Source organism: Marmota marmota, unplaced genomic scaffold (genome assembly GCF_001458135.2).
Source record: "Marmota marmota marmota unplaced genomic scaffold, marMar, whole genome shotgun sequence".
Classification (NCBI taxonomy): Eukaryota; Metazoa; Chordata; class Mammalia; order Rodentia; family Sciuridae; genus Marmota; species Marmota marmota.
Genome location: NW_026000196.1, coordinates 9021673 through 9032433, shown reverse-complemented (window position 1 = coordinate 9032433; position 10761 = coordinate 9021673). Strand labels below are relative to the sequence as shown.

The 10761-nt window shown below is 36.3% G+C and overlaps 1 protein-coding gene across 10 annotated transcripts in view; it reads left to right on the top strand.

Annotated features, from left to right (window-relative positions):
• Akap13 (A-kinase anchoring protein 13) overlaps positions 1-10761 on the top strand; it is a 320766-nt gene that overhangs the window by 46940 nt on the left and 263065 nt on the right. Inside the window, exon 2 of one of the 10 annotated variants that reach the window (XM_048790294.1) lies at positions 7185-7255. The exons of the other annotated variants lie outside the window; for them this stretch is intronic. The gene's annotated coding sequence lies outside the window, so the exon portion shown is untranslated. The remainder of the gene's footprint in view (positions 1-7184; positions 7256-10761) is intronic. 10 annotated transcript variants of the gene reach the window in all.

The following is a 10761-nucleotide window of genomic DNA, read 5'->3' as shown; positions in this document are numbered from 1 at the left end:
GTAGAGGAGACAATCAGCTAGAAGTTGCTGGGGCCGCTGTGAGCCAATCATCAGCTGGCAGTCTGAAAGGGCGGGGAAACAGCTCAATGAGCATCACCGCAGAGAAGCCAATCAGCTAGAAGTTGCTGGGGCCGCTGTGAGCCAATCATCAGCTGGCAGTCTGAAAGTTTGCTGGGGCCCCTTCGGCTGTGGCTCTCAACATATGCTCCCTATTGCCTTTTCTTTTAACCATGACTGGCATGTTCCCAACTTGTTTATATAACTTTAGCTTCATGTTTATGGCATAAATCTGTTTTGTGGATGAAAGCTTTTTTAAAAATTTCCCTTTTCCTGGAATTTGTGTTCTGAAATATTGCTCCTATTTTAACTGAGTATGTATTGTAACTTCATGGGTTCTATCCAGGAGGGACCTGACTTTGATAATGTGGAGCTGATGCAAAATCTTAGACAGGCAGTTGTCATGTAAATAAAACAGCTTTTTTCTTTCTATATTCATCAGTAGATGTTGTTGTATTCAAGCTACATAGGTAAAGCAATCTTTATTTAATTAGTTTTCAGTTTTAGTCTGTCTCTACCAAAGATGTCAACAGAGTGGTGCATCATAGCACTCTCACACATTTCTCTTTTTCCCAGAAAAGCTGCTTTCTCACGCCCTTCCAGTTATTCTTACCATATATGTAATTGGAAGAAGCTGTTTCTTTTTCTAGCCTCTACCAAAGAAATGATGGCCATTTAAGAGGCCAAGGATTAAGTTTGGAGATGGTGTAGTATTTTTTTTAAAAAATAAATTGTACTTATTTATTTTTAAAATAAAATTTAAAAAACGTAATTGGATTTTACAAAAGGGGCTGATAGCGCAGTTGTAAGAACCAACAGTCTGATATAAAGAGAACTACAAAAATTGTAGGTAAGATCTCTAAGCTCAGCATTCTGGTGACATTGGAAGGTTTGAAGATTTCTGTACAGATCTTTTTGTGGTCAAGTTTTCACATATGTAGATACTTAAAATTGAAATTTCTGGGTTAAACTGCTTTTCAAAGTGGTATACATTTTACATTTCCACCAGCATTTTTATGAGTGTTCTAGTTTTCCCGTACTTGGTATTGTTAATCCATTTCATTATAGCTATTCTGGGGGCTATGAATTGACAAGTCTAGGGTATCATGTTTTCTTTTATGGATCACATACTTTGTGTCATATCTAAGAGGTCGTTGCCTTAGTCAAGATCATAAAAACTTCTTCTGTTTTCTTCTAAAAGTTGTATAGTTTTTGTTTTTAGGTTTATGCCTGAGGTCTATATTTGGGTTAATTTTTGTGAGCTGAGTTTACTTTTTTGGATATGCATATCTGCTTGTTCTAGTGCCATTTGTTAAAAGGCCTTTAGAACTTCTTTTTCCTTTAAGCTATGTTGCTACTTCTCAGACTTGGATATACAAGAAGCCTTCATTTTCTGGCAGAGTTGGGGGAAGTGGATGGGAAGGGATTTTTTTTTGGGGGGGGTCTTAGCTTTGTTATAGGGAACTCTTATACTGTAGTTCAGTTTGCTTTGATACTTTACCTTTTGAGAAGACATCCACAGAGTGTTTGTAAACAATGAATAGTTTTGGCTGATTTGGCTCGTCTTAAGAAGTGCTCTGTTTCCTCACCCCCTCAGGGTGATTATGAAATCTTAATCTTAACCCAGTTAGGGGTGGCTAAGCCTAGGATAGTACACACTATCTTACTAAACATTTAACAAACAGTTCTAGAATGAAAATGGTGAAATGCTTCTTCGAACATTTTCTTTTTCTGGCAGTTCTTTCTAACTGTATAAAACATATTTATTACAAAAGTGTTTAGATACTACTCAAAGTAAAAAGAATAATCTTTTTCTTCTTTCACCACCACCCTGATTGTAGCTCAGCAGTGCTTTTAATTTTGTAGATTGATATAGGGATTGTGGACAACATACGTTTTTAGAACAGTATTATGATCTACTGGTGGATTCAGGTCTGTTTTTTGCATTTCTCAGGAAAAGGGAAAAAGGTAGGAACTTTTTTTTTGACAAGCATCTATTGTGAGCCAGGGCTTGTACTTCACAAAGCTCAATGGAGTGTTAAAATTACATTAAAATAGTATTAAAAATTTATTTTCTATCCCTTTCTCCTTCCTTTTTTTTTTTTTTTGGAATAGATTCTAGTTCAATAATTTGCCCAGTGTCATTCAGCTAGTATGAGAGAGAGATGACAGGGACAAAACGTAAGCATCTTTCAATTTAAATTGTTCACCTTTCATGGTTTAAAAGGCTAAGAAAGAAGAAAGGATGAAGTAATTTCCCCTTTCTTGCTTTCTGGTCCTATGGTGTCCCCTTTGTTCTCCATCAGAATTAGAAATCTCATGATCCCCTTATGTCCTGCTCATATTAAAACTTGTTTTTCTTTTCCTTTCGGCATTGTGTTTTCAGCTCCTAGACCCTTAGTTTTAACTTTGGTATTCAGTTGCTGCATAGAAAGAAGATGACTTGGGTTCTTAATAAGGCATATTCTTTTGAATTGTATTTTTTTGTTTTGTTTTGGTACTGGGGATTGAACTCAGGGGCACTTTACAACTGAGCCACATCCCCAGGCTTGTTTTGTATTTAATTTAGAGACAGGGTCTCACTGAGTTGCTTAGTGCCTTGCTTTTGCTGAGGCTGGCTTTGAACTCGTGATCCTCCTGCTTCAGCCTCCAGAGCCGCTAGATTATAGGCATCTGCCACTGCACCCTGCTGAAATGTATTGATTTTTATCAGCAATTTTAATTTAAGTGTTATCTGATAACTAACTGGGTTCTCAGGCAATCCGCTCACTTCATTGATTCAATGGGCTGCCTACTCAACAAGGATTTTTCCATGGTATAGTACTATTCCTTATTTTTCATGTAAGTAGAACCAGAAATAAGGTTCTAGTAATATGGGCAAAGAGTATCTACCAGAGGGATGAGATTTGAAGAATGTCTGTTTTCTCATAGTACCCTTAAATCTCAAATTCTTAAAACTTTTTTGTGCTCTTCCTTTTATTTAAATATATATGTATGTATACATACATACATATGTATATACACACATACATATACACAAATGTCCATGAATATAACTAGATGCATGGCTATATTTATATATCCTTATCTGTATATATGAGGAGAGGGAGAGAGATTGATATATATCTTATATATGGGGGGAGGGAGAGATTGATTTATGATTCTAGAATTCCTATTTCCTCTGTTTAGGAGGTATTTAGACCATCAAGTCTCTTTTGATAGCCAAAACTTCCCATTGACACTCTAACTTTATCAAATAGCACACTTATTATAATCTGTTGATTATTTTGTTGCCATAGTATCCTTCTTGGAAACAGAAAGGCAGTTAGTATATTTGTACAGGAATTCAGGGTTTTCCCCTTGGCTGACATTTACTGGTAGAAATTATTTTCTTAGTGATTCAGGTTAAAGTTTGGTGCTATAAAGAATACAAAGGGATGTGAGATGTTTGGACTCTGGACAGTTATAAAGCAGAATTCTTAATATTAACCCACTCTGTTAATTGCTAAACTGGTTTATTTAGCGATTTAGGGCTTTCTACTTGGGCTAGTTACTTGTTATATGAACATCCTGACAGATGTTAAACGTGGGCTGAACATTAGAACTCAGGCTAGAATGGAGTACCAGGCTCATCAAACAAACAGAATAGAAAACAACCAAAGTGGTAGACAGCAGTGATGATATTAATACATTTTGGCCAGTGAATCCTGGTAAGGAATGATAAAATGTGATTATTAGGTATGGAAATGAAATCCTAAGTGGTTATGTTTTTAATTTTATTCTGGTGCAGTGAACCTTTGACATGATTGCAAATGGTGTTCACACAGGAGTAAGCAGTTGGTTAGAATCAAATTGTTACTTTATATTGATTGTCATTTTTAAGTGTTCGGAAAAGCCAGGAAGAAGCTGCTACTAATGTAGTGAAATTCCAACAAGCAAAACAATCCTTTTAGGTTGTCTAGAACTACAAAATGAACTTTTAAATTCTACTTAGAAGACATGGCCACAGAGTTTTTGTGGGAACAGGATTATAGTTCAATAAAAATTTAGTGAAGTTAGCACTAGGACCCCAGTAATAGTTCTGGGGAATGATTCCATTCTCTATGGCCTTCTACTTTACTTTTGGGACCTTTTACTTCCTGGAGGCTTCTCTGGGCCCCTTTGCCCTTGAGTATTCTTTTACCACAGAAATTAACTCTTTATATGGTACAATCATCATAGCCATTTTGAAATCTGTTTCACTACTGAGGAAATTAACAGAAGTTGTACAAGTTCTTGAATTTTGTTTTTTCTATTTAATATCTTGTTTTCTCTCAAGGTGTGTAATAAATGTTTTGTTCCCTTCTTTTCCTCCATATACTTAATCAAAAAACCCTTATCATCTGATCTCTGATAAGTACTGGCAAGTTAGTATAAAGCAGTTCTTTGAAATGAATTTCCTTAACATTATTTATGTTTTTGAAAGATGCTGGATGTTGCAGTTTGACCCCTTAACACTGAAAGGGGCTTCATCTCTAAACCTGGCTTTTGGAATCCACAAAATCTATGATGGCATCTCTAAGAGTGAGCCTAAAGGAAACTGATTAACATGTTCTAATTTTAGAGGTACAACTAATAATTTTAGGATTTTTATTAATCATTAATGCAGAAGTAAATTTATCAGGAAACTTAGTTATGTAGGATATTCTGTTTCCTGAAATGTCATTTAATTATGTTTTTTTTTTAACCTGCCTATTATGGAAGTAGTTAATGTGGCAATCTCTTCTGATGAACATTCATTTAATTACATCTTCCTTTGAACTTCCTGGGTACTGTGACTTCACCTTTATTGTAGTATATACTTATAGACTGACTTGGTGAAAAAATACCTGTGAAAAAATTCTGCCTTATACTTGAAGTAATTAATAAGGCAGGAATGGAGATAGCCAAAGATTATTCCTAGTTGTCTCACTATAATGGCACCATACTGAAGGTTTTCTTCTGTTTATTTTGACTTAGTTGTAGAAGTGCCCTGGCTGTTGAGTGGTCTAGTTTTTTTTTTTTTTTAAAGAGAGAGAGAGAATTTTTTAAAAAAGTAAATATTTTTTAAAAAATAAATATTTCAGTTTTCAGCGGACACAACATCTTTGTTTGTAGGTGGTGCTGAGGATCGAACCCGGGCCGCACGCATGCCAGGCGAGCGCGCTACCACTTGAGCCACATCTCCAGCCCGAGTGGTCTAGTTTTATTGCTAGTGTGGTGACAGCAGGAAGTAAAGATAACAGACATTAATTTGGGTTTAGGAGATTTGACCTTATTGTGAAGAAAGCAAGAGGTCCTTGGAAAGGTTTGATATGAAAATTAACATTCATATCCAAATTGTGGTAGAGTTGATCCATGTGGTATTCATGGAGGATTGGATAAGTGGTTAGAGGCAAGGAGAATAGAAGAGAAGCTATGACTCATGAGAGAGGATAAGGAGTTGGGCAGTAGGGATGGATAAATAGCAGTTGTAGAGGAAAAATAATGGGATTTGTTGAGGTATAATGTGAGAAATAAAGGAGAAGGAAATAGCTGCATAAGGCTTGAGGTGAGACTATTAATGAGCTAAAGGACAGTAAATGAGAAGATGGGTTTGTGCACTGGGACTAGTATGTTTGTCAAGACAGTGAGGTTATGGAGCTTAGGCAAGTAGTTAGAGCTGGAGAATCCGTGTCAAGAGCAGTCTGTACGTGAGTAGCAGCTGAAACTGAGGGAATGGGGCTAAAAGGATTTGTTGGATATGAGGGCAATCTGGAGTTTTGTTTTGTTTTGTTTTGGTACCAGGTATTGAACCCAGGGGCACTCAGCTGCTGAGCCACATCCGGAGCCCTATTTTGTATTTTATTTAGGGACAGGGTCTCAGTGAGTTGCTTAGCACCTCGCCATTGCTGGGGCTGGCTTTGAACTCTCCTGAGCCTCTTGGATTACAGGTGTGCGACACTGTACCCGGCCAATCTGGAGTTGTGGTAAGTTCAAGCTATAGTTATTAGCTATTATCATCATATTCTCTGGTAACTGTTCTAGATGGGCCTAAGTAATAATTTGGTACATTTGGAGTTTAAATAACTCATAGTTAAAACCTATTGTTTCAGAATCTTTCCCTATGCTCTACTAGTAACTTTAAAACCAATGAGAAATTGATTTAAGTTTTTTCTTTCTCCTTTCCTCTCCCTTTTGCTTGCTTTGGCTTAGTGGAAGCTGGAAACACCTTTATGTACTTTATGGTTGTAGATGAGGTGGGGAGCATAGCCATAGCAGTAATAAATTTTATGCCATTTTCGTTCTTTCTTTTTTAAAAAAATCCTTTTTTTTTTTTTTTTTGTTAGAGATTGAACCCAGGGTACTTTTCCACTGAGCCACATTCCTAGCACTTAAAATTTTGAGACAGGGTCTTAATAAGTTGATTAGGGCCTTGCTAAGTCCTTGAGGCTGGCTTTAAACTTGCAATCATCCTGCCTCAGCCTCCAAAGTTGCTGGATTACAGGTGTGCGCCACTGGGCCTGGCATAAATTTTATGCTATTTTCTTTCTCATTGTACTTATCTGTGTCATTTTACTGACACTATCTTATATGAATTGTATTGGTGTTTGATGGCTAGTTGAAATTCACAGAACTTTTCATATCCAATGTTCCAGCTAGCTGCTGTAATCAGTAGAAAATAAAAGTACTATTCTATGTTGAAAAATACCTACCTTGGCTGTGGTCAGGCGGGTCAGTCCTCAGGGTTTGAGATCCATTCAGTTATCAGTAGGCTTCAAAAGATAAATATGTGTATCCTAGCAGTATGTATAGAAAACAAAGAAGGAAATTTAAACATTAAATTAATTGATCTTTTAACATTTTTATTATAGAATATTATGGTAACATAGTCATTTATTTAATTACAAGAAAGAAGATAGTTTGGGGCTGGAAGCAAAAATGCAGCATATAACACTTTTACTACTCTTTGATGTTTTGTTGGGGAATTACTTTGAATTTTGGCATTGTGCTTTTATGAGATGTGCCTTCCAAACTGTAGTGTGTGATACTTGTTAACCTCTAGCTGATTATCAGATCAGTTTTCATGAAAACAGGTGTTCCCTTCTCCTAGCTATGTTTTTTTTCAGAAAATTGATGCTAAGAGGAAGTCTGAAATCATTTAGATAGACTTCTTGCCAGTGACTCCTTAACCAATTAGGTAAGACGAGTTGAGAATGCACTGTTAGAACTCATAGCTGCAAGTCTTCTGGGGGAAAAGACACACAAATTCACAGTCTTCTCCTTTCTACTCTCAAATGATACAACTCTTAGTCTGCTTCATGCAACACATAAATTTAGAAATCATCCTAGACATTTCCTTTTTTCTTACTCCATATACTTTTCAGCAAATATTGTTGACTTTTAATGTCCTGAATATCTGTTGTCCATCCATTCTTTCCATCTTCATCACTATGATCCTACCCCAGCTATTCCCTTGTATCTTAGCTGCTGCCATAGTCTTTTAGTTTGAATCCTGATATCTTCTTGCACTCTGCTGTCCATGATATAACCAAGTGATCCTTTAAAATGTGCATGTGATTATTGCTCTTGGTCTTAAAGACTGAAGTGCTTTATGAAGCCTAAGTAGGCCTACGGTCTGACACCTGTGCTTTTTTTCAGCCTCTTTCACACAGTGTTCCCTTTTATTCTCTTTTCTTTAGCCACATTTATCTCCCCCTAATCCCTCCTATTTACCTTTTCTTTCTTTAAAAAAAATTGTTGTTGTTGTTATAGTTGGACACAATACCTTTATTTTTATTTTTATGTGGTACTAAGGATTGAACCCAGGGCCTTGCACATGCTAGGCAAGCACTCTACTGCTGAGTCACTACCCCAGCCCCCTGTTCACCTTTTCTATACCATCTTTGTACCTTGAAGGATATATTGAATAATATATGCTTGTAGACTGTGAAAGTTAGTCATACCTTTGGAAATGCAAACCAGGTGAGATTCTCTTTTTGATTTGGAACAAAGTAAGTGCCAAATCCAACAATCTGTGGAAGACATTGATTCTATGACTTAACTGGATTTTGATGTGCTACTTAAACTTTATGTAAAGAAGGAATGGGAGAATAGGTTAAACTGTTAGTACTGAATTTGTGGTCAGAAAATGACAGAATATCTTATTTGCTTTTTTAAATAATAGATTTATTATTGTTGTTGTTATTGTTGTAGTACTAGGGATTGAACCCACAGGTACTCTACTGAGCTATATCCCTAACTTTTTGTTTTATTTTATTTTTAAAAAATTTCAGGACAGGGTCCTGCTTAGTTGCCCATGCTGGCCTCAGGCTTGAGAGCTTCCTTCCTCAGCCTCCCAAGTAGGTTGGATTATAGGCATATACTCTTGTTATTTATTTATTTATTTTTAGATAAGAGTCCTTCAATAAAATTGAAAGAATATAAATCCAGTTGTGATTTTTAAATTCCTTTTAAAAACAACACTATTGAGATATAATTCACATACCATACAACTAATCTGTTTGAAGTGTAGTATTTTACAATTCCATGGCTTTTTAGTATCTGTATTTACAGAATTGTATGACTATCACCATGATCATTTTAGAATATTTTTATTACCCCCAAAAGAAATCCTATGCCCTTTGCTATCATCCTGACCTAACGGTTTAATAACTTTTATCTCGAATAACTCACTTAAGTTCTCTGGAGCTCAGTTCACTTTACTTGTTCAGTGTGTTAACAGCCATCAAGAAATCCAGCCAGATTTTCTGCTTCCTTAACTTTTCATCTTATTGACTGGGGAGTTTACTGGCTGCCAAAATCACAGGTCTCTTTCTATTTATGCTACTTTAACATAGGTTTCTTCTGCTAGGCGGAGTGGCACACACCTGAAATCCCAGTGATTTGGGAGGCTGAGGCAGGAGGAATGCAAGTTCAAGGCCAGCCTCAACAGCTTAGTGAGATGGTGTCTCAAAAAAATTTCTTCTCCTTGTCCATTTGTATGTGTGTCCTGGGTGTTTTGATAGAAGTGCAGGGTTCACCTGTATCCATATTAAATTTCATCTTGGTGCATTTGGTTTCTCACTTATATCTTTTGTACATCTTTTTAGCCTTTTAAAGGACAGAAAGCCCAGACAGGGAGTACCCCAAGTTCTGTATAGAAATCCTGTCAAAATTATAGAGCCATACTTGAATGGGGGCACCAAGCCAAGGCTTAACCTTAATAGAGAATGGAACTGCCATCAAGAGACAGAAGTTTGCCTCTGAGTTCACTTAAGGGTCTGCTTTAAAAAATATGAAGTTACTCAAAATCTGAAGAAACAGAAAAATGTGACCCATTCTATAGAGTAAAACTAAGTAATGGAGATTGATGCTAGATTTAGCAGATAAGGATTTTAAAGCAACTGTTATTACTATACTTAATTACATACAGGAAGACATACAAAATCTCAGCAGAGAAATAGAAGCTATAAAAAAAGGAAGAACAAATAATTTTACAGAGTAAGTTTTTAGCAGAATAGAGGTAATGAAAGAATTATTGAACTTGTTTATAAGCGTGATGTAATCTGCAGAAAGCAGTTGAAACAAAAATGAACAGAACCTCAAAATGTGGAACAGTTAAAAAGGTCTGGAGTTGTATGTAGAAAGAGAAAATGGTATGAAAAAAAATTGCACAAACAAAGGATAAACATTTCCTAAATTTAATAAAAAATTAAGTAGAAATCATTAGAGTTTGTTGTTGCTTATAAAAGTAAAAAAGGAAGATGGTTTACACACTGAACCAGGAAGAGTTCAGGCTGGACTGTCCTACTTCTCCATATGTCTGGTTCTAACAAGCCTGACTGATTTCAGTCCCTGTAGTGTTTCTTTCTGGTTCTTACAGATTCATACCATTAAGAGATCAGTAGATTAAGATGCAGCCAAGATTAAATTGCACAAAATGGTAGAATGTAATGATTTTTTTTTTTTTAAATGTGCTAGGGCTGGTATCTTTGAGAGGTCTGTAAGTAACCCTGGATCTTTTTGTGTGTTTTGCTTTTCCCTCTGCTTTTTTTGTTTTCCGTTTCTGCTGTATTCTTGTTTCTGATAAAGGGTTAAAAAGGAGACACATAATTTGAACTTGATTGGCTACATTAAAGGCAGTGAGTTCTATAGACACCATGGTCAGTGTTGGCAGAACCCTAGGGAGGCTTTTGTGGGGTTTTTGCTTTTTTTCTTCTGGGTAATGTTATTGGTGGCAGTACTGGGAGTCACTGGGTAATGAATGTTACTAACATGCCTCGGTTGAAATGTGAAAGCTAGGTTCCTATGATTCTAACCTTAATGTTCTTTAGAAATGCATACTGCTGTGGTCATGTCCAGGTACTGTGTCCTAATGAGGCCATGATGATTGTTAAGATTCTGAAATACCACCTGGAAGATTATCCCTCCACTTTCTACATAATGCCTGTGACCCAGCAACTGTAGGGATAAAATCTGGTATATGGCAGTGATTGCCACTGTCACCTTGATTTGATGATTGGTGATTTTCCTCTTCATAAATATTCATACATCTACCTTGCTTCTCCCTCTTGTGCCTGTGCCCATCCATGTGTGTACATCAGTAATGTTGTAAGTCCAGTTAGTTTAGAAATCCAGTTATAGATTCTGGGTGTTAGCATAGTACAGAATTAGAGAGTCGGCTTTTGAGTCAGATTGATTCCA